General features: G+C 37.6%; 1 pseudogene across 1 annotated transcript; it reads left to right on the top strand.

The window, feature by feature from the left end:
- Nucleotides 1-3,337: 3,337 nt before the first annotated feature.
- On the top strand, nucleotides 3,338-12,707 carry LOC311185161 (methylmalonic aciduria and homocystinuria type D homolog, mitochondrial-like; annotated as a pseudogene). Its single transcript has 5 exons — nucleotides 3,338-3,418; nucleotides 5,892-5,997; nucleotides 7,018-7,148; nucleotides 11,248-11,334; nucleotides 12,515-12,707. The product of its transcript is annotated as a methylmalonic aciduria and homocystinuria type D homolog, mitochondrial-like (transcript).
- Nucleotides 12,708-23,761: the final 11,054 nt, after the last annotated feature.

Raw genomic sequence — 23,761 nt, 5'->3', positions numbered from 1 at the left:
AAAGGACTGAATAGACTGTTGGAGATACACCTGATTTTTACTAAGTTTTGACACAATCTTGGTAATTTTGTTGCATTTTGTTCTGATTCAACAAAGTTTTCTTGTTTTGACTGACCAGAACCTGTAGCAATGTTAAATTACTTTTTTTTCTTTTTTCAGCAGAGCTAACTTGTGTTTGCGTTTTCTCTCCCCTTGATACCAACACAGCATGAAAAGAGTGGTAGTAATTTTTACTACTCATGTCAGTGTCTGCTTTTGCATAACTTCCATAGGGATTTTGCCTGCTTAAAACAAAAACAATTGGAGAATGGGTGTCATTGTGTGGCTTTGAGAGGTGTTTTTCCAAGAAGCTGAAGCAGAGCTGGACCAAGAAGGGGAGAACCCGCTGCTTTGTCCACAGGGCTCCAGAGGACCCCCCCTCCCCCCCAAGGGAGGTAAGGAAGCTGCCTCCATGGGCAGGACTGGACAACCCGGAAAAAACAAAAGCCCTGGTACCCTCGAGAAGAGGAAGCCCAGGTGGAGTGTGGAGACACCAACTTTGTTCTTGACGCCTATGTGGACCGGACATCAAGAGTTCGCTCTGATCCTATCTAGAGTGTTTCGACAGAACCAGCTGCAATTGCTGTTTAGTTATTCTGCCCTGTGAGTGTATGCAAAAATAGGTAATATGGTTTAAAAGTAGATTTAGTTTGCAAACTTTTGCTATGCTGTTAAAACAATTTGGGATCAAGGTTGAGAGAACTTGTTTTTAGAGAAGTTGAACCAATTTTAAGATTTTTTTTTCCTTTTGCTTTGGATAATGGACTTTTTTCCAGTAATGGAAAAGTGTCATACAGGACGTTCATGGACAATGCTGCTGACTAATTGTTGCTTTTGTTACATACACTGTAACCCTGAAAAAAGACTGTCTCCTAAGACTACATCCTGAGATCTGTGGCACCATAGATATGGTAGAATAAAAATTCAAAGGGGAGATTATAACATGTGGTCCCCAGAAAAGGGGACCAGGCTCCCTGTCCTCCCCACCCCCAAAAGGAGGCTAGAGCTGAGCAGGGAGAGAAGAAGCTGCAGAGGAGATGGAGGAAGGAAGGAAACAGGATGCAGAGCCAGGAAAGAAGCAGGATGCAGAGCCAGAAGACCTGGAGGAGGCACATGGGGCTGAGAGACACGGGAAGAAACTGCGCTTGCCTTTTGGTGGTGGACTAGGTGACACAGATGTGGGTGAGAGACCCATGGGGAGGTGACAATGGCAGTTTTTGTCTTGATTTTGCTCTTTACCTCCCAGACTTATCTGGTTGTTTCTGATCTTTTTCTGTGGGTCCCCACTGGAAGATGCCTTAGACTTGTGGTAGGCTTTGGGGCCTTGCTCTGGGCCAATCCTGCTTGGGTGGACTTTTACCCACAAGGGGACGGGTAACTTTGGGTGCTTGATTTAGAAACTATATTCTTTGCCTCTCCTGTATTGTTTTTTAATTGTATTAAAGTTCCTTTTCATTCAAGTCTCACATATTTTGTGTTGATGCGGCAGATGGCAGAACTAATTAGAGCAGGCAGGTTTGCGGATTCTGGGATGCCCCTCTCCCTGCCCTGTAACAGAACTAGGCGCAGGCCACGGGGCGGGCCAGTGGCCGGGGGTCTGCAAACCCTGAGAGGCCTGCTTGGTCGCCATCTTATGAGCTGTAGCTCTGCCTTCCTGCCCTAGGTCAGAGCTGCTGGGTCCCTAGGTCAGAGCCCAATCTTAGGAGGTGCCTTTGGAATCCATCCTGAGCTTGCAGCTAGATCTCTCCGGGTGGGTGGGCTGTGCCACAAGGTGTGGCCAGGAACACTGGCCTGGGGGCCAAGGACTGATGCAGGACAAGGCACCACAGAAGCTGCTCAGCCACTATCTTCATGACCCTTGCCCTGGCCCCCAGCAGCTGAGCAGTGCCTGGGGGCAGACTCCTGACCCCTGATGCCACCTGCCCTATCAAGGAGTACATTTTCTAGCTTCACCCCTCCCTTCCCTGTTTGTCCAAAGGGAAACTAAACAAGTGAGATCCTTACAAACTTAAAAAGCGGGCCTCCCTGGTGGCTCAGGGACTAAAGACTGCGCTGTGAAGCTCTCCCCAGCCACTACAGTGTGAGTTCAATCCCCCACCAGCCAGGGAGCTACCCATATGGTGCAGCTGACCTCTCCCACCTCCCTGCTGCTCCCTTCAGCTGTGTATTTCAGGCAATCCGCCTGTTCTGCTCCCACCTCTGTGTCTGTTGAGTCCTCTAACCTCCCTGCCCACCTCTGATCTGCACCCCAGCTCTGGTATGCATAAAGGAAATAAATCTTAAAAAAAAAAATCGCATGCACACAAAAGGCAACCTGAACACAAAAGGGATCAAGTGTTCACACACACCCTGTGTCTGACCAGGGCTTCATCTGCAACACTGACACAGACACACACACACACAAGAGCAACGAAGCCAATGGCCCCCCCATCTCTGTAGACATGGGCAGACACTTTGCCATCCCTATTCTAGGAAGGATAAAATGAACCGCAGGAGAGGAGCCCTGTGCTGTGAGAGGGCCCAAGAGAGAACACTCTATAACTCCTGAAATGCAACTGTGGGTGGGCCCCATGGACAACAGCTGAGCAGACCCCACATGCCTCCCAGTGTGAACACGGGCCTGGGAAACAAGGATGCCCAGCCCAGAAGCACAGGAGGGGGTGCCAGATCATAGCCGGAGTGACCTCTGCCCCCCAGGGTGGGGGGGTTCTGGCTCTTTTGGACCCCTTCCTGACTTGGGGCAGCTCTTAGGCTTTAGTGGCCCTGCTTTGGGACAACCCTATTGGGCTGGGCCTTTCCCTGGGGGGGGGGGTGCAGGGAACTCTGGGTGCTGAATTTGGAAACCATATCTGTCCCATTTTCTTCATTGCACACTAATTGTAGTAAAGTTCCTTTTCATGAAAGGCCTCATGCACTAGTGGATGTCTTGTCTCAATGAGCTGGATGGCAGAACCTACTGAGAACGGGCAGGTTTGGGGGTGATGGGGTGTCCTCACCCTGCCCCCCCAACACTTTGTCGGAAAGCAAGTGAGAATGACAAAGACAAATACCCTCCGTTGACTTAGCAGGTGAGGGGGGAAAAAGTAAAATTCCTAGGAAAAAGAAGGGACTCTAAGAAGCCAGTGAGGTTGCTGAGAGTCAGAGGAAAGGGGAGAGCGGACAGGCCATTGGCAAAAATGTAGGGGACTAACAGGTATTGGGAAGGAAAGGTCAGGAAAATAGATTGAGGGTGGGGGGTGTGCTATTACAGAGTGATCCTGGGTGGGAGGGGTCTCTGAGGAGTGATGACTTGACAACGATGTGGATGAAGCGAAACAGTGGGCACTTCAAGCAGAAGGAATCTCCCGTGCAAAAGTCTGACACGGAAAATGTGGTTATTGTCAGTGAAGTTCATAGGGCCTATGTGTGTATGGGGGGGGGCAGGGAGAGTGCAAGGAAAGCTGAGATACCGCCCTGTGTTAGTCATGGTGATTGGGTAACCCGCCATAGACATGGTAATTTGATTTTCCCTTTGGTGGACACCACCTAGGTAGTCAGCCCCAAGTCTGGGGAAACGAAGTGATCAGGAGCCATGAGGAAAATAAATAAATGCACAGACATGAAATCCAAAACGTAAGAGTTAAGCAGAAAAGACCCCCATCGGGCCTCCCTGGGGGCGCAGGGGTTAAAGAAAGCGCCATCAAGCTCTTGCCAGCCACTGCAGCAAGAGATGGATCCCCTCCCCCGCCGGCCAGGAGCAGCATATAAGGGGGCAGCAGACCTCTCCTGTCTCACCCGCTGCTCCCCCTCACCAGGTATAAATAAATAAACCTTTAATAAAAAAAGTTGGTTTCTTCAGTCATATCGGCTCCTACTCTGTATCAATTACTTGATATACCCCATACAGGTCTGTTCATTCTCTCTATACTATTTCCTGATCAGTTAGACTTTTGACTTCCTCCACAGACTTTTGAAAATTCCTAAATTAGTATATCTATTTCTGACATTTCTAGTTCTGTATATCTATCTGCCTGCTAAATGTTTTTATCTAAATGTCTCATAAGTTCCCACACTTTACAAGTCTAATACTGATTAGTTTTTTTTTCTCTCAAAACCTGTTTTTTACTCCCATATTATCAGTAATATAAATGACTTAGCCATTCTCACACTGTGCGAAGATAAAATTACAGTCCTACCCTTGACTTCTCTCTCCATCATACCGCCAAATGACAAAATAGCATTGCTTCTATCTGTTAAGTAGCTGTTAAATCATTTGTGTCTTTTCAGCTTTTACAAATAGTACTAGAGTTCAAGGCCACCTTCCCTAGCATGGATTCTTAGAGGTATTATAATGGACTGTGGAAATAGAAGAAATCTGAATCCAAAGTTTAGCTCTGCAGTTTACTTAATTTTGTGATCTCGAGATGGTTACTTAACCTTTCAGAACCTTTATATCTTTATATGTAAAATGGGGATGATCATACCCTCTAGCCCATAAAATAGCTATGAAGATTAAGTGTAAAAATGTATACTTAAGTAGAGTTAGTGATCTGTAAATACTGGTTGTTACTGTCACCTGCTTCTCTTCATTTCCTACTACCACAGAAATACTACCAATTGTGTTTTATATCTGATCTTGTTATTCCTCACTACTTATAGACTAAAGTAAAAATTTCTTAGTGACAAATAGCTTCCAACAATTTGGTTCCTTATCTTTCTCAACTTACCTCTCACTACTTCCTACTCTTTTGCACTCTACACAGCATATTTTGGGATTTTTTTGTTGTTGTTCATTTGTTTTTTAATTGCATCTTTCTCTTTGGCCATTGCATACCTTTCCACTATTATTATCTCTTCATATCTCTTGGACAATTTCCTCCTGATTTCCTAATCTGTATTCCACCTTTTCTTTACCTATCAGACATATGTATTAACAAGTAGGACAAATATAATATTAACTTTTTCCTGTCTTCTCCCAGAAAAGCTAGTTTCTTCCCCATCTCTACTGCCAGAAAGTATTCTACAGTTTTTTTGTATTAAATTGTATTTTATTCATGCTGTTTTTCTTACATTAGTTCTGAAATGCCTATACATCTGATTTAACATTGTATTGGCTGCTTTTGTCATAGTATCTGATGTAGGTGCCCAACAAATTTCAATTGAATGAAAGCCTCTAAGCACTTCTTGTCAGAGAAGCTGTATGTGAAATCATGTTATTTCTGTAAATTAGTGTTAATATCCCCATTTTCCAGATTACAAAACAAAGGGAAGGCTATTTAGATATTATTATAAAATATTAGAGGAGATAACAGTAAAACATAGTTACGGCATTTTAGTTTCTTAGGCAACTGCTGTTTATAGGAAGTATATTTCTACATTCATCTTTTGTTTTGTCAAAATATTTCTTAATTTTCAAATCTTCTATTTATCAGAGGTTGAGTTTATAAGAAAACGCTTACCCTAGCACCATTAGATTAGTATGATAATAAAGGGCCTCCCCAGTGGCTCAGCGGTTGAGCAATGGGTTGCGAAGCTGCCCATAGCCTCTGCAACCCGGTTCGATCCCCGGCTGCTCCCCGGCCTCCAGAGGAGTGTCCCACATGGCATGCAGACCTCTCCTGCTACCCGCTGCTCCCCTCAGCAGTGTGCTTCGGTCCTTCTGCCTGCTCTGCTCCCCGCTCTGGCTCTGGTGAATTCTCTCACCCACCCGCACTTCTGACTGTACCCAGTGCTTGTATAAATAAATAAAAATAAATCTTTAAAAAAAAAAGATTAGTATGATAATAAAATCTTTGTAGGGAAGACAAGTTTCTAACAGGCAAGATTTTATTTGTGCTCAGATTTTGTTTACTTATGTTTCTTATTCCCTGTAGAATAATGATGCACCTATTGAACAAGAAATCAACAGTGCAGAAACTTACTTTGAAAGTGCCAAAGTGGAGTGTGCAATCCAAACATGTCCAGAATTGCTACAAAGAGGTAGGCTGTACTTCAGATATTTTTACACTGATGTGTATTAGATGGTATCAGTAGTTTTGTAATGTGTTGACTAATACACTTAGGAATCATGATGCTCTTTAACTTGATATTTTAACATGTCTGGCTGGAGATGATTAAATGAGGGAGATAAAGACTTTCAAATGTTTCCCGACATCTGACTTCATGCTGCCTTAGATAGGAACATGGAATTTTTAGTAATTTTTTTCCTAAAGTTTAAGGCATTTTACTTCTGGGTGATTGTTACAGCTATAATTTCGTGAGCTAATATACAATACTGAAAAAAATCTTAATAAACTTTTTTATGTGACTTTTTTTATTTCATCATTGTTCATTTTTGCATAGTATTTGATTTCTCCCCTCAGGTATAGTCCCCATAAATCTCCCACCCCACCCACGAACCCTCACCAGAGTTCTTTGTGCTCTCCCCTCCCGTCTTGATCCCTCTCCCTCCCACTCCCCTGCTGTATAGCTCAGATCTATAGTTTGCCTACAAGTTTTGTCATTTTTTTTTGACACTTTGTTCAGTTTTCCTATAACCCTCTGATAAGTGAAACCATCCAATAATATCTACACAATTGAATAATACTCAGCAATCAAAAAAGATAGACTCATGCCATTCGCAGCAACAGGGATAGAGTTGGAAGGGATCTGCTCAGTGGAATATTATAAGTCAGGAGAGAAAAAAACATCGGATGGTTTCACTTACAGGGAGAATATAGGGAAACTGAACAAAGTGTCAAAAGCAATAAACGTTTTAATCACAAGAACTATAACTTATAAAATGATCTTCAGTTTGTAGAAAGTACTTCAGTTCATCCAACAAGAACAGAACTAAATCAAAACTAAGTTCATTTTACCCTTTTCAAACATAATAAAATAAAATCTAACTTGGTACCAGAATAACATAATCATTTGTCTAAAGAATTTTTTATGCACTCTTTCTTTTTTAAAAAACCAAATTGTTTTCTCCCTGAGGTTGGTATTCTTAGTTCTTTGTAGATTTTGAATCACTGTTTCCAGAAGTGGCCACCAACAAACTGATGATTCTAACTGTGACACAGAAAACTAATAATGACATGACTGTTTGGAGTGAGGAAGTGGAAAATGAAAGAGAGCTGCTCCTAGAAAAGGTAATTCTTTCAATTACAGACAATTTAACTGTATAACCTTAGTGCAGTTTTAAATGAACCAATGTACTAAAATGGTGAGGTGTCTTTTTTTAGCCTTTATTCCTTTTCTACTGATACCTTTTATTACTGAAAGATATATGCTTTCGAAGACTAAAAAATACCAGTGGTTTTTTTAGTGTCTTTGAAAAACTTAGATTCAGCCTAATACTTGATTTTTTTGAATCTATATCTATTGCAAGAAATTTGGGAAATACAGTAAAAAATAACAAAAAAGTAATACGAACTCATTATACACCTTTCTTTCCTTCTCATCTTCTGTATCTTTTTCTTTAAATCATGTCGTGTCAAGTAAAAAATGAAAATTTCCCAGCCTTATTCAGAAAGTAAAGAGTAACAGTATATAACATAGTATAGTATATAGTATTTTAACATGAATATATCTTTTTACACCTTTCCATAACATTATATATAGATAATATTTCATTCTTTGTAAATCTGCATTAGTATTACATTGTATGGACAAACCATAAATGTTTACATTATTAAAAATTTCCTCAATAATTAATAAGTTGTAAATCAATCTTTTGCTAATGTAGGCACTGAATATATTTATACATGTATTTTTGTGCACACACTTTTACTTTTGCATATTCCTAAAACAGGGAATTGCTAAATCAAGAGGTACATGTATTTAAAATGTTCATAGATGCTGCTGGTTTGCCCACTGAAAAGACTGATACAATTTCATTTTTACCAACTGAGAAATTATACATGATTAAAATATTTTATTTAAAAATTATATAATTATTTCTCCAAGAGTTTGATACTGTGTTACATCAATTTCATTGTCTTAAAGATAAGATAGAAAGGGTTATTCTTTTGCCTGTATGACAGGTTACAAATAATTCACTTGAGTACCTAGCTAATTATACTGGAAAAATTCCTTTTACTAATTTCTATGCAGGAAAATGTTAGGAATTATTTTACATTTTCTTTCAAATTGGATGTATTGTTCTCTCATTTTGCAAAAATACATTAGAAATTACATATGCAACAGAGTATTTTATGATAATGACTTCATACTTAACTCACAGCTTTACTTACAAGTTTTATGTAGATAACAATCATGAGTAAGTTATATACTGGTTAACAAGCAAGTTACAATGAGGCATAAGATTGTCTCTGATTTTAAAGAGACCTGAATTTAGAGTCGAAATTTATTTATTTATTTATTTATTTATTTATTTATTTTTTTTTTTTTTATGGAGGCATGTTTTTCATTTATTTGTTTGTTTGTTTTGTTTATACAAGCACTGGGTACAGTCAGAAGCGCGGGAGGGTGAGAGAATTCACCAGAGCCAGAGCGGGGAGCAGAGCAGGCAGAAGGACCGAAGTACACTGCTGCGGGGAGCAGAGGGCGGCAGGAGAGGTCTGCGCGCCATGTGGGACCCTCCTCTGCTGGCTGGGGAGCAGCCGGGGATCGAACCGGCGCCGCAGAGGCTGCGGGCAGCTTCGCAACCCAGCGCTCAACCGCTGCGCCACCGGGGAGGCCCCTAGAGTCGAAATTTAAATAGACATAAATCTATAAACATTTTCTGTTTGCATATTATAATTAACATTGCGTATTATATTAATATATAATATAAATATTTCTATTTACATTTTAAGATAATATATAGTAAATGCATATTTACCACTGCCATTTAGTTGCTTGAGAGCTCTCACATACATATTTCATTACTGGTCCTAACTTTTGATCAGTTTTAGATTCAGAACCTCATTTGATACTAACTGTACTATAGTTGTAGGTAAGTTTTCTGTGACCAGTTTCAGGGCTTTGAAATGGCAACATAATTTGCCATGTTATTTTTTTTAAAGATTTATTTATTTTTATACAAGGCCAGGGTACAGGCCAGATGCACAGGAGGGTGAGAAGATTCACCAGAGACAGAGCTAGGAACAGAACAGGCAGACTGACCGAAATACACTGCTGAGGGGAGCAGCTGACGAGATAGGAGTGGTCTGCTTCTCCATGTGGGATTCTTACTGGCGGGCCCAGATCAAACCCACGCTGCAGAGACTGCGGATAGCTTCACAGTGCGGCGCTCACCGCTTGTGCCACCATGGAGGCCCAGCTATGTTATTTTTTAATTTTATAATGACTATGACTCTTATTTTGCATTCTATTTAAGAGCTGACATGCCAAGGAGATACATTATGTCTTAAGGTTTAAATCTATTCTCGTTTTTTCCCAGCAGATGTCAGTATTTGCTGTTGATAAACAGAAACTTTTAAAAGAAAAACTTGTTTTTTTACAATTGTTTGGGATTCTTCTTTGCAAACATTTAATTGCATTGTTTGCTCTCCTTATAGTTTTGTGTATGACAGTTTAATTTGTTCATGAAATTGGTATCTTTTGTAAACCATACTCAGTAGTTTTCTTATTTTAAGCACTGTGAAGGTTAATGAAATACCGCTATAAGTGTATATATTAAGTATGAATATAACCTAAAGAATATAGCATTATCTTAATACTTTTCATTAGTTTATAAGCTTAAGTTAAATACCTCCATAGCAGAGTTAGCAAATTTTTCCTGTAAAGAGCCAGATAGTAAGTAAATGGGTTCATCCATAGGGTCTTAGCTACTCCACTTTACCCTCATACTGTAAGGTAAGTAAGGATGACATGCAATTGAACAGACAAGGCAGTGTTCCAATAAATTACTTACACAAACAGGTAGTCAGCCAGGCCTGGCTCTTGGTCTTCAGCTTACTAACCGCTTAGTTAGGATATGACCCTTCTGGACTTTGGAGGTTCTCAACTGAATTCCAGAGGTGCTCTGAGAGGTCTCTTTACTCTGGGTGGGCCAGCATTCCATGTTATCTAGCACTGTAGAACCTCTAAAAATCACTGTTCAGCTCTCAGCACTGCAGCTGACATGTGCTATAATTCTTGTTGGAATCTCGCCTTGTGTGTGCACAGTTCAGCCCTTGTTATGGAACCAGGGTGAATTGCTCTGCAGACTATTTGGAATATATCACCCCACAAATTCCAGCTGCATCAGCACTCCAGAACTCTTGCTTTCTATCTGTACTCAGCCTACTGATACTACACTGTGTGGACTCCACTTCTTTGCCCTGCAACAGGAAAGTGTCCTCAGGCAGAAAGCTAGAGCAAATATGTGGGTCACCTCATTTGTTTCCATTCTTTAAAGATTGCAGTTTTGTCCGACTGTTGTTGAAAATCTAAAAACAGTCATCACATATATTTTAGGCAGTTTTTTGTTTTCAACAGATGATAAGTTTGATACCTGTTACTCTTATGACTGGAAAGGAAATTATGTCCCTGTTTTTGAACATGTATGGTCTTTCCTTTATTTTTTTAACATTCTAATGTGATTCCAATACTTGTACTTTTTTTTTTTTTTACTGCATAGAGTTCTCATAAAGCTAACAAAAGCATCATAGAAATTAGGATGGTAAAGTCTAATACTGACAGGTGGTATATAATGATTATATATTGTACAAAAGATAGAGAGGGCTATGTAGTCACAAGTATCCTGTAAAACTTATACCTTTTTTATCCATTCTGTTGCTTTTATGTGCCTTTTTAGAAGTATTTCATGAGTATGTGAGTATACAGATACGTTTTTGAAGGACACACAATGTATTTTTAAACAACTTTCATTCAAAATAATGATGATTTATGTCTGTTCATGAACATTTTGTATTCCCTTTGTTACCTTATTTCTAATAGCTCCATAACAATACGAAATAACAGCTATAGTTTATAATATATGACAAATTTGGGAGTTAATAGAACAGAAATGATTGAAAATAGTCCCTAAAACTAGAAATAATTTACAAGAAAAAAACAAAGCAATTTAGACTTTTTGAAAGAAATAAAAGTATTGTAGGAACCATTAATCTTTTGGACTGTTGAAAATAATCTTATGGATTTACAGTCTTAATTTATCACTACTGTTAATTTTTTATTCATCTTAATTAAGTTCTTTATCTAAAGCAAAAGATATTTTAAATAAATAAAATCTGTAGTGATACAATGTTGATCATATTATTTGTATCTTTTTCTGTGCAGTTCATCAGTGGTGCTATGGAAATCTGCTACGCTCTTTGAGCTGAAGGCTATTGGGCTGACCTCATTGACCCATCATCTGGATTAGCAGTGAGTAATTAAATACATTTTGAAAACCAGATTATATGATTTGAAAGAAGTGATTTTTTAAATTATAAAATGTCTATAATTATACCTTGGTAAAAATAGAGCATTTAAGACATTTTTAAAAACCTCAGAATTTTACCCAAAGAAGTAACACTTGCAGTCACTGCAGTGTTGCAGTCATACTTTGAGGGACCTTTATCGTTCAGTTAAGTTTCTTCATCATTTTAAATTGTTTTTATTAAATACAGTTAATGATTTTCATCCTCCCTAGTAGATTTATTTATATTGAATTAGTTTACTAGTAGTTGACAGCTGGCAATCAATAGTTTCTTTAAGGAAGAAACAATTATTTTTAGAATTAGCAAATATGATGGGGTCTCTCCTGATGGTGCAGGCGGTTGAGCGCTGTGCTATGAAGCTCTCCGCAGCCTCTGTAGCGCTAGTTGGATCCCAGCCGGCTGGCAAGAGTCCCACATCGTGCAGCAGACCTCTCCTCTCTCTCCTGCTGCTCCCCTCAGCAGTCTATTTCGTTAGTCTGCCTGTTCTGTTCCCTGCTCTGTCTCTGGTGAATCCTTTAATTCTCCCATGCATCTGACTTGTACCACAGTTCTTGTATATATAAATAAATAAAATATTAAAAAAAACTTATTTGTTAAAAAAAAAAGAAAATATGATGGCAAAACATGTCTAGAAAAAGTAACTGCCAATTAACAAAGTATTATTTTGAAGAAAATAGCTAAACCACTTGGGTAGTTGCTTTTAAAATTCTGGGTATATCTTTAATTTATAAACTAATAAAAACATTTTTAATCTTAAAATAGGAATATATGCTATTTTTTTCTCACAGTCAAGTAAAATATAGTATAAACTAGAAATGAAACATTTACTCTGGTTTTAGTTTCCTTATCTTACAACTCATGAAGCTGAGCCGTAGATTTCTAGCTGAAGTTTATCCCACCCTTAATGGTCATGCAGTATTGCTCATTTGGTTTTAGATGACATGAAATTTGCTAGATCATTCATTTTGCATTTCCTGAAAACACAGGTATTAAGGGGAACAGAGGTGGTATTAGGGCAACTTAGGTGTTGATGTGCCCTTTTTTATTTTTTGTGTTCAGTTGGCATAAGAAGTATTACTCTTTCTTGCTGATGAAAATATGACTTCAATTTTTATTTCCTCCAGTTTTTTGGACCATATACAAACAACACTCTTTGAAACAGATGAACGCTATCGACATTTAGGATGCTTTGCTGATGATCTTGGCTGCTGTAAAGTGATTCGTCATAGTCTCTGGGGTACCCATGTGTTTGTAGGAAGTATATTCACTAATGCAACACCAGACAGCCATATTATGAAGAAATTAAGTGGAAACTAGCAGTAACATCAATTTATTTGATATTCTGTTTGTATATATCATCTGGGTTGATCTATAAACACATCAAAGACTTCAGTGTTTAAAATTATTTCTAGGTATTTATTTCACATTACGAATTTCAACATTTATGAATTTCAACATTTATGAATTTGGCAAGTGGTTAGTGATTTTTAAATCTCAAATGGTCATTATGTTATCATTAAATATGCATTGAACCAATATATATTGTACAGAAAAAGATAATCAACATGTAACCAGGGTATGATCTCATATTGTTATTTCTCCCCTTTAATGGAAAAACCTGTTTTAATTATTTTTTCCCAAAAATAAATCACACATTTTGTCATGATATGTGTTTTTTCATTGTAGTATTTTTAAAATATAGTTCTTAAAAATTCCCAAGTAAAGAAACAGTAATTCCAAAGGGCACCTGCACCCCTATGTTTATAGCAGCACTATTTACAATAGCTAAGCTATGGAAGCAACCCAAATGCCCAAAAATAGATGACTGGATCAAGAAGATGTGGTACATACACACCAAGGAATATTACTCAGCAATCAAAAAAGATAAACGCATGCAGTTTGCAGCAACATGGATGGAGCTAGAAGGGATCATACTCAGCGAAATAAGTCAGAAAGAAAAAGAAAAATACCGGATGGTCTCACTCATAGCAAGAATTTAGAAAACCTAAATAAGAGACCGGGAAGACTAATCAATACAAAGTAAAAATCAAAATCAACAAGCAACTATAAACTCAAGACACACTACGGGGGGGAGGGGGAGGAGAGAGGGGCGGGGAAAGGAAGGACTACAGTCAAAATAAAGGGGGAGGTGCAATTGTATGGGGAATATAACCAAAATGAAAATGCATACATTGTGCAAAGATGAAAGAAGATGTAAGAATTATATAAAATAAAATATTTAAATAAAAAAATTCCCAAGTAATTATAATATTTTTCAGTGTTTTTAATAAATGTAATTGCTATTTCTAGATACAGTGTAGTTTGACTTTTCTGATTTTCTTTTTTCTTTATCTGTTAAGTGATCTGTACCAGTTTGAATATTAGTTTGAAATAATGTATGTGCAGGAAAAAAAAGAATTAGAAATACTACATCTTTGGGCATGAAAGTGTATGAGTCTCGTTCATACTAAAAATATAATTTTTTAATACTATTGTTTGTTTTTTTAAAGATTTATTTATTTATTTATACAAGCACTGGGTACAGTTGGAAGTGCAGGAGGGTGAGAGAATTCACCAGAGCCAGAGCGGGGAGCAGAGCAGGCAGGAGGACCAAAGTACACTGCTGAGGGGAGCAACGGGCAGCAGGAGAGGTCTGTGCTCCATGTGGGACCCTCTTCCGGTGGCCGGGGAGCAGCCGGGGATCGAACTGGCGCTACAGAGGCTGCGGGCAGCTTCGCAACCCAGTGCTCAACCGCTGAGCCACCGGGGAGGCCCTAAAAAATATAATTCCTAACTCCTGGGTTACGATAGATAAATGTCACTTATTTTCAGACAAAACATCAGCTCTAAATTGTATTTCTCCTATTTTGGTAAACTCTGATACTTTCAGAAATGCCTCTCATGACAGAACTTATTTTTACAGCATTTTTTAACTCAAAAAAAAAAATCTTTCATTTGTGAGGCTTGTGCAAAATAGGAACAGAAAAAAATTTCAGGAGAACCAACTATCTGCTACCAATTGAATTAATTAAAATGAATGTTTTCCTGTATTTTTAAAAGTTAAATGCCAGTTTTTAAAAAGAATATATAAAGATAATCACATTTTTCATTAAGTTCACAATTTGACTTAAAACTCTTTCCTTAGTTAATATGTAGCTTGATAATAAATGTGGCTTATGATTCAAAGTGTTGAGAGTTACAAATTTTTCATTATGAAAAGATGAAATAGTGATTCCATAGCATTTTGAAACGAACTTATTGAGGGGGGGAGGGTGTGTGTGTGTGTGTGTGTGTGTGCACAAAAAAGTACACATATTGTAAAACACAATAAATTTTCATGCATGGAACCAGCACCCAGATCAAAACTGAGTATTATTGGTACCTCAGAGGCTTATCTTGCTCCCTTCCAGGCACTTTCTCCCTTCCCTTGCCCTTCCCCTCCCCAAGGGTAATCACAATCCTGATTTCTAACAACATAAATTGATTATATCATTTCTTTTGATGCTTTATATCTAAGAAACCATATAATATGTTCACTTTCGTATCTGGCTTCATTATGTGAGATTAATCCTTATTTTCTATAATTATAGATTCTTATTTGCATAGTTTTGACCTTTGGAGTAATTCTGTTGGGTCACTTTTGCCCCTCCGGAAATTTGGCAATGTCTGGAGATATTTTTGATTACTACAACTTGGGAGGTGGGAGATTCTATAGGCATCTAATAAGTGATGATGTTAAATATACCACAATGCAAAGGACAGCTCCCACAACACACTGCTTACTCAGCCATTTCCTCCCTCCCTGCTTGCACTATTCTTTGAAATGTGTTCCCTTGAAATGCCAACCTTTCTTTGACATTCTGAAGTGCTATCTACTGGTTATAGGTAGCTATGGCTAGGTATTGTATTCTAGGATGTAATGGGGCTTATGTCATCTTATTTTCTAAGAGGATTTCCAGAAACAGTATGAAAAGCAATAACTGCCAGTTAAGTTTTTTTTTTTCTTCCCTGAAATGTTATGGCAAGTAATAGTTGCATCATATTCACTTAATCAGGACCAGGTGAAGAAAATTCATAAAATTACTCATCTTAAACATAAATTTGTTACCTTTTCAAGTATGGCTAAGCTATTGAAATTGATATTAGACCTGTTACTGAAAAATTTGTCTTTATTAGTAAAATTACTATTTTGAGAAGAACTGAGGAATTATGATACAGAAGTTAAATGTTGAGAAAGAATATTTCAGATCATATGATCCACATCCCTCTTACAAAGACAAAATGGGAAGCATAACACAAACTTGCATCAGGTCACACAACTAATGTTAAGACCCGCGCAGGAATGTGACTGTAATTCAAATGTGTGTGTGTGTGTCTGTGTTTATACATGTTTAAATATACATGTAAATATGCATATATAGCCACACATGTAATTTACTGGCTCTTCATGGTCATAAGTTTACTAAGTTATTAAAAACATCAAAAAGTTGCAGAAAATGAAGCTGAAAGAAATTTTCAGGTTAACTGTTAGCTGACACATTTCATAGATAAGCTTAAGAATTCATGACAATTTCTTTAAAAATTTGCTGAAACATCTGAAAGTATAAGTATAAGAGCTATATATTTCAGATGATAGTTCTCTGCCTTCAAGTTTGAAACCTTCGTTCTTGGACATCTCTTTTAACAACACAATCCTTGCATTTGAATTCTGCTTTTGTCCCAACTCTATTCCTCTTCTTGTGATTGGTTCCCTTGCTCCAAAGCACTGTGCAAACCAGATTATTCCTTGTGGGATCTGTTTGGTGCATTGTAAAATGTTTAACAACGTCCTTGGCCTCTACTCTACATGACAATAAGCAGCCCTTGCTCATGACAAAATGTCTTCAAACATTGCCTGTTTCCTGCAGGGGAAAAAATACTTACCTGAAAAAAATGTGACCAGATGTTCTGTATTTTATCAGACAATCCTATCCCCAGTTGAGAAGCACTAAAGAAGGCATTGTCTGATTTTAACCTTAATGATATATTTGAACATCCTGAGAGGACATTTAAAGTTCTCATGATTTGGTCCCTCCCATATCAATAGATTGATTCCATTAGACTGATGAGGTTTAGGCATCATTATTTTTTTTAGGTTTCCCAGATGTTTCAGAAGTACAGTCAGGACTAAAACCATCAGTCTGTTTTAAAACTTAGTAAAAGACAAAACCTTATGATCTCACTTGTGGTATATAGAGAAACAAATGAGCTAAATAAAACAAAACTAAACTTAATCTGTAAGGTAGGTTAGTGGTTACCAGAAGGAAAGGGGGTAGATGAATTGAGACAAAAGATATAATGATGTGAAGGACTGAACTGGACTTTAAGCAGTGAAATTAATGTAGTATACACACAATTCAGTGATGCACCTGAAACGTACAGTGTTTAATGCATTATTCAGTCAAAACAAGACTCAGTAGTAGATTAAAGAGGCATATAAGGAAATAAAAGGAGGGTATGATAATGGAGTTAATATATTAAGGAACTATTAGGAACAAAAATGAAGGATTTAATATTCTGTATTGAATAACCTATTTGGACTCAAATCAATGTAAGCATCTTTGAACCCCACTTTCTATGAAGCTTTTCATAACTCTAAAACTCATTGATCTTTTCATTTGTATAGCACTTGGCTTACACCAAACCATTTTGCACTTTGGTTATATACTTGTAAAAAATTATTTTTGGTTTTTGGGTTTTTTTTTTTTTTGGTCTTAAATAATTCTTGCCATACCTAGAAAATAGTAGTCCAGTACCCTACTAAACTTAAGCACTAAATGTACAATAATTATCTTCTTTCTTGTTTTCCCATTACTAGCCGGGATGTTTCAAACTTTTTCACAGGTTTTTTTTGCCCTCCCCACTTTGAGTCAGTAGAATATATATAATAAGCTGTAGCTTAATTATCCACAAGATTCAGATTGAGGCTTTGAACATTTCACTTTCAGTCAAATTGGTAATTATGACCCTTAAAATTATGTTGTTACGTTTATGCTGTGTTGGTGTTGGCACAAGGAGAGACAAACCGACCAATGAAAAGAAAAACATAGTCTAAGAAACAGGCCTGCACTTAAGTGTCATTTTACTTACAATAAAGGGAACAACAGTACTGTGAGAAAAGGATGAGCTTTTCAATATATGCTTCTGGGTCAATTGGATATTCATTCATAAGAAAAGAATGTGTTCTTGCTTTTACACCATTTACAAAAATCACTACCAAATGGATTGCAAACTAAACATGAAAGATTACACAAAGCTTTTAGGGAGTAAAAAAGATCTTTGCTACCTTAAAGTAAGTAAGGATTTTACAAAACAAAACAAAACAAAACAAAACAACATGTCCCAATCCATACAAGGAGGAAAGAATTGTTAAATTTAAGAAGCTGCTCCCCTCAGCAGTGTACTTCGTCATTCTTCCCGTTCTGCTCCATGCTCTGGCTCTGGTGAATTCTCTCAACCAGCCACGCTTCTGACTGTACCTATCTATCTATCTATCTATCTATCTATCTATATATATATATATATATATATATATATATATCTCCAAAGAGGATTTGCATGCAAAATATATAAAGAACCATAATCTGTAAACAAAAAGCCAGCAGGAAAAAAAAAAGACTTAACATTTGCAAAAGTATCCAAATGGCCAATAAATATAACAAGGTGCACTACTCTAACCATTAAAAATGCAAACTAAATCCATAAAACCACACCACATGTTCCCAGAATGGCTAAAATGAAAAAGAAGATACTAAGTGTTAGCAGAGATGTCAAACAACTGCAGCTGTTGATGATGGAAATATAATGTGATAAACACTTTAGGAAACTGTTTAGCAGTCCTAAGGCTTAACATACTCTAAGGTCTAGCAATTGCACTCTGAACTATAGACATAACACATAAACCTTTTATGTATATACATTGTTGTGACATATACATGTACTGTCATGAAAAGTCTTTACCACTGCTACATCTACTAGCCAAAATCAGGGCACTGCTCAAATACCTATTACATTAGAAAAGATGTATTAATTGTGGCCTATTCCTATAATGTGATACCATAAATAATGAGAATGAGCGCTTTATTACTGAAAAAAATGATGACACTAATAACATGTGAAAGAAGCCAGACACAAAAAAGTGCATGGTATATAATTCCATTGATACAAAGTATATAAGATGAAGCTGCTACCCATGATGCTTTCCTTTGGGAGGGGAAAGATGGTCACTAGAAGGAAGGACAATTTGAGTGTAGACTACATGGCAATTTAGCTGTACAAACTTGAGTTGTACACTTATGTGCACATTTTTATTTGTATATTAAATAAGTTTTTTTTTAATAAAACCAAACACACTCTTAAAATTGGGTAGCATATTTTCTTTTTTTTTTAATGTATTTGTTTTTTTTTTTAATAGAGGCATGTTTTTATTTATTTATTTGTTTGTTTGTTTGTTTTGTTTATACATGCACTGGGTACAGTCAGAAGCGCGGGAGGGTGAGAGAATTCACCAGAGCCAGAGCGGGGAGCAGAGCAGGCAGAAGGACCGAAGTACACTGCTGAGGGGAGCAGCGGGCGGCAGGAGAGGTCTGCGCGCCATGTGGGACCCTCCTCCGGTGGCCGGGGAGCAGCCGGGGATCGAACCGGCACCGCAGAGGCCGCGGGCAGCTTCGCAACCCAGCGCTCAACCGCTGCGCCACCGGGGAGGCCCTGGGTAGCATATTTTCAAAGATAACTGATACCATAAAAAGATCCTTAAATTGAATCCACTTTTTAAAAAGTGGAATTAAAATTTATAGTTAACTCAGAATGTTTTGAAAATATTATGGCTTTTCCTTAAAGATGTAGTTATAAACTGCACATCGTAAAGCACCTAGTTCACAAAGCATTGCATTTTTCTTTTATCACTAAACATATTTCATTTTTTTAACATCAATTTTGTCAAAAACTGAAAGGTTTTTTCCAAGAGCCTCTTAATCCTTAGATAGTTCAATCTTTCTATTTTAAAGAGTTTCTGTTAATAGTTTCATCATATTCAATTATTTTAAGAAATGTTTTATTTTTTGCCAGATTTGCAATTTTACTTCAGTTTATGTACATGAAACACCACTTAGTAAATTTGCTTCCTTAAAATAAAAACACACCAAACAGAAAGATTGCAATGCTATAGTCTACTTTGAGATTATTACCCTAGATAAAAAGAGACTAATTGATTTAGTTTTGTTTGTGTAAAATGATATTAAAAGTTCCAACTTCTAGGTGCCTCCCTGGTGGTGCAAGGGGTTAGGAGGCAACCTATGAAGCTGTTGGCAGCTCCTGCAGCATGAGTTCCATCTTCCGGTTGGCCAGGGAGCAACCTACATGGCAAAGCAGACCTCTCCTGACTTGCCTGCCGCTCCCCTCAGCAGTGTACTTTGGTTCATCTGCCTGTTCTGTTCCCCTCTGTCTCTGGTGAATCCTCTCACCCCCACCTATACCTCTCTGGCCTGTACCCCAGCTCTTGTACGCATAAATAAATCTTTTTTTTAAAAAAAAGTTACAACTTCTTACATATTTTAGTATAAAAAACAATATTCCTGTGTATAAAGTGAGTGACAACGAAACAGAAGTAGATATTTGACTTTTTTAACACTTGTTTGTATTCATCACCTAAGCCATTTTGCTGTAAATTGAATTAGTTTTGAATAGTAAAAACCTTTCCTTGTCACAAACTTCATGAAAAAGCACGTGCCAAAAGTGTATCTTTGTTCCTGAAAAGTGGTCAATCAGTACCTTGTCACATAGGTATTCAGTAATAGCTACTGTGAAGTAGATACTAATTTTATGGGTGGTTCAGAACAGCAATCCAGACTTGAGGGGGTCAAACTGAAACTTTGTGTCCACTTTAAATTAAAAACCTTGCATAGAGAGCTCCCCAATTAATTTCAGATTAGTTCAACCTGTTTTACAATTGCAACGCAATTATAACGGTATATTTAATGAAATATACTGCCTCTTGCCCAAATATGAGTTATATACTTATACTAAAAAGTTACTGCATTTTATCTAAAATTCAAATTTATCTAGTGTCCTCTTATTTGCAAAATCTGGTGACACTGTGTAAATGACAACTTTGCTATCAAATAGCAGTTATTTTTAATGGTGAAATTTTAAAGGGACTTTTTTTTTTATAGAGGCATGTTTTATTTATTTGTTTGTTTGTTTTGTTTGTACATGCACTGGGTACAGTCAGAAGCGCAGTATATACTTATACTAAAAAGTTACTGCATTTTATCTAAAATTCAAATTTATCTAGCGTCCTCTTATTTGCAAAATCTGGTGACACTGTGTAAATGACAACTTTGCTATCAAATAGCAGTTATTTTTAATGGTGAAATTTTAAAGGGACTTTTTTTTTTTATAGAGGCATGTTTTATTTATTTATTTATTTGTTTGTTTTGTTTGTACATGCACTGGGTACAGTCAGAAGCGCAGGAGGGTGAGAGAATTCACCAGAGCCAGAGCAGGGAGTAGAGCAGGCAGAAGGACCGAAGTACACTGCTGAGGGGAGCAGCGGGCGGCAGGAGAGGTCTGCGCCCCATGTGGGACCCTCCTCCTTGGTGGCCGGGGAGCAGCCGGGGATTGAACCAGTGCCGCAGAGGCCGTGGGCAGCTTTGCAACCCAGCGCTCTACCGCTGCACCACCGGGGAGGCCCAAAATTTTAAAGGGACTTTAATAAAATGCCAAGCTAATTTTTTCAGACTAACAAATACTAATATTGAAAAGAGTTCAAGCTTTGAGCACCCTGAAAAAATCATCACTTTCAGATTCAACAAATATGTCTATGACTCATCATCAACTTTCCCCCCCAAGTTTTTTCCTTTGTGTATTCTACTGTTTCTTAATTGCTTTTTAAAATTTTTCTCCTATTTGTTTTAAAACTAAGCTAAATTCCCAACATTGGAATCAATATTTTTTAGAAGAGTTTTATTCTTTACATTTCTATTTGAGACAGGAGGACATGAGGTTCATTTGTCACTTGCTTTTGGAGCATGTGGCTTCATTTGTCCTTATTTAAAGTCTTGTTTTGTGTTTTTATATTGTAATAACATTGATTTACAACACTGGATATGACTGAGGGGAATAAGTTCACTCTTCCCCCCATGTACATCACTACACCCCACCTACCATTGGAGTACCCATATCCCTTTACCATGTACTTAAAGGCATTTTAAATAATGGGAAGTCCATGTCTAGTGTCACACCATCTTTACTGTTAATTACTGGATTTGGAATTGTTCAAACTGCATTAAGTCACTAGCAGGATCAAAAGCAAGATTTAGTTCTAGCACTGAGTAAATACGCTGGGAAAAAAGAAGGGAACCATGTTTATTGCAGTGTAACTAAGTTATAGTAATAAGATTTGTCCTATATTAATCCTGGATGAGTTAAAATACCTTCTCAGAGACAAGTGGTCACTCATGGGAAATAAATTAACTCTCCTGGGACACTGAGGTATAAATTAGTGACCTGGAAGAGGTAAATTAATTTCAAATGGATGAGCACTTGACTTTCAAATTGCTTTCTATTTATGGTTCCCTTAGAATCAAATGTAGATCAGCACATCGTAGTTTTATGATGAGAAGTACAAGACTCTACAATGAGTCAAGACAATATCTCCAAGTATTTTTATGCTAAAAATTATTTTAACATATTGGGGAGAAAACCAGAAAGTTGGTCAAGGAATCTATAATAGAGATACACATAAATTAAAATGACTTTCCAACACTTTATAGAATTTGTTATATATGTTTTGTTTACATAAACAAGTTCTTCCAAGCAAATAGAGGTGTGGCAATAAAGTAAAAAAAATGATTTTATTTAGGGCTATCAGAACTCCTGGTCCACCTCAATCCTGTTTTCTATTTTTAAATTTATTTTCACTACCAAGTTAAAGACTTTCTAGACTTTAATATGATAGCTACTTTTCCGGCATTGTCGTTACTATTGGGATAAATGTAGAGCACTGAGTTGAATTCCTTAAGTTTCATGTAAAAATCTATTTCATTTTACAATCATTTTTCATAGATTTCCACTGTCATTGGTATTCCATGGTTTGAGCAAAAGCAGCAGAAGGAGCTATTGGAAGTCCACTGCCTTTAGCTATTGCCCTTCTCACTGTACCCTTCATTTGGTAGTAACAACCTGATGCTAATAATGAGTATCCTTTCACATACATTTACACACACGCACACAAATACACACACGTATACATTGTGAGCAAAACAGCTTCTAGAGCAAAATTGCTACAAATATGATATACATTACCTAATGCAAAAATATCACATTAAAACCTGCTTTTGTACTTGGCACTTTGACAACCTTATTCACCCCTCTAGTAATAGATGTTTAAAAACATAGGTTGTCCAGGAATACAGGGGAACCAAATAAGACATCAGTGTAAAATAATAACAGTACAAAACACAACAAAGTAAAAACAGACAATTATAAACCAGAGACATACTGCAGGGGAGGAGGAGAGAGAGGGGTGCGAGGGAGGGAGGAGCACAGGGGACTGTGGTGATGCTGCATGGGTGCCTTGGGGAAGGAAATTCTATGGGGACTCAATCTGAGGGGGTGGGGGGAAGCAAATATTGTCTAAAAAATGTAAAAAATGTTAAATGTTAAAATAAAAAAATCTAAAAAAAAGTAAGAACATAGGTTGTCATAATACATTTGGTCAATAGGTGTCACCATCTAATAACCTACAAATTCCTCAATTTTGATAATTCTAGTTTTGCGAAGAATTTAAAGCCTCTACTTCTGTAAGTAATAATATCCCACTTTAACAATTCTTTTTTTTTTTTTAAAGAGGCACGTATTCTATTTATTTATTTGTTTGTTTGTTTGTTTATACATGTACTGGGTACAGTCAGAAGCGCGGGAGGGTGAGAGAATTCACCAGAGCCAGAGCGGGGAGCAGAGCAGGCAGAAGGACCGAAGCACACTGCTGAGGGGAGCAGCGGGCGGCAGGAGGGGTCTGCGCGCCATGTGGGACCCTCCTCAGGTGGCCGGGGAGCAGCCGGGGATTGAACCGGCACTGCAGAGGCTGCGGGCAGCTTCGCAACCCAGCGCTCAACCGCTGCGCCACCGGGGAGGCCCCCCCACTTTAACAATTCTAACTGTTTGAAATTTAAACTATTCTGCATTGCTTTTAGACAGGAGGTTCCTGTACATTGCTAATGGCTTTGTTTCTTCATCTTTCTTCTCCTACCAGATGCCATTACCTTAGTCTATAAAACTAATTATTTTAAAAATAGAAAATGAATGTCCAGTGTAGTAAGTCAAATTGTCCA

Source organism: Talpa europaea (genome assembly GCF_964194135.1).
Source record: "Talpa europaea genome assembly, chromosome: 1".
NCBI classification, from domain to species: Eukaryota; Metazoa; Chordata; class Mammalia; order Eulipotyphla; family Talpidae; genus Talpa; species Talpa europaea.
Note: the sequence above shows the minus strand (reverse complement) of the source record. Positions and strands in the feature narration are given on the sequence as shown.